The sequence below is a fragment of the Gavialis gangeticus genome, unplaced genomic scaffold, assembly GCF_001723915.1.
Source record: "Gavialis gangeticus isolate Ggan-Ray unplaced genomic scaffold, GavGan_comp1, whole genome shotgun sequence".
Classification (NCBI taxonomy): domain Eukaryota; kingdom Metazoa; phylum Chordata; order Crocodylia; family Gavialidae; genus Gavialis; species Gavialis gangeticus.
In genome coordinates this window covers 207191155-207192188 of record NW_017728992.1, presented here as the reverse complement: position 1 = coordinate 207192188, position 1034 = coordinate 207191155, and the positions used below count along the sequence as shown (strand labels likewise).

General features: G+C 50.0%; 1 non-coding gene across 1 annotated transcript; it reads right to left on the bottom strand.

The window, feature by feature from the left end:
• Positions 1–915: 915 nt before the first annotated feature.
• TRNAR-ACG lies at positions 916–988 on the bottom strand. The gene has a single exon. It is a non-coding gene; the product is annotated as a tRNA-Arg (tRNA).
• Positions 989–1034: the final 46 nt, after the last annotated feature.

Sequence of the window (1034 nt, the reverse complement as noted above, 5' to 3'; positions counted from 1 at the left end):
AACCCTAGAAACTATGAAACTATGAAACATGCTGGGCCACCTGGTCAATGCCTAAGATAAGAATAAAGCCGTGCTCAGCTTAGGGAAGCTTCTCATAGGTTCCTACTGGATCAGCCACAAAGAGAGTGATCTAGCAATATAGTTGCCTGCAGGTCCCGAGTTGAGTTCAAATGTCATATTGGGCACGACCCCTGTGGGGACTGGGGCCCATATGCAGCAAGTCTGACCCACAGGTAGAGTAGGCTTTGCAACAGGCAAAGACCTCAGTCCCACAAGGTCATTTCCTTTTAACTCAGTGGGAACCCTGGTTCTTCAAAGCCTCCAAGGATGGAGACTCCATCACCTCTTTGGGGAGCCTGTTCCAGTGCTTTACCACCCTTCTAGAGAGCAAGTTTTCCTAATATCCAACCTCAACTTCCATTGCTGCAACTTGAGCCCATTGCTCCTTGTCATTTGCCCCCACTGAGACCAGCCCAGCTCCATCCTTTTTGCAGCCCCCCTGCAGGGAGTTGAAGGCTGCTATCAAATCCCCCTCCGTCTTCTCTTCTGCAGACTAAATCAGCCCAGTTCCCTCAGTCTCTCCTCAGAAGTCATGTTCTCCAGCCCCACAACCATTTTCATTGTCCTCCACTGGACTGTCTTCAATTTCATAGTATCATAGTACTTAAGGTTGGAAGAGACCTAAACAGATCATCAGGTCCGACCCCCTGCCCCGGTCAGGATCAGGTGCTGGGATCATATCATCTCAGCCAAATATCTATTTAGCCTCCTCTTGAAGACCCCCAAGGCAGGGGGCTGCAATAGGCTCCCAAGTGAGTATCACCTCCCTTGGGAGCCCATTGCAGAGCCTGGTAGCCATGACTGTAAATAATGCCTCCTGATGTCCAGCCTGAATCTTCTCTCTAAAAAGTAGTACGAGCCAGGCAGGAGTTGAACCTACAATCTTCTGATCCGTAGTCAGACGCGTTATCCATTGCACCACTGGCCCAGACACACCAAGAACATTTGTCCATGTCTTTTCTGTAGTGGGGGGG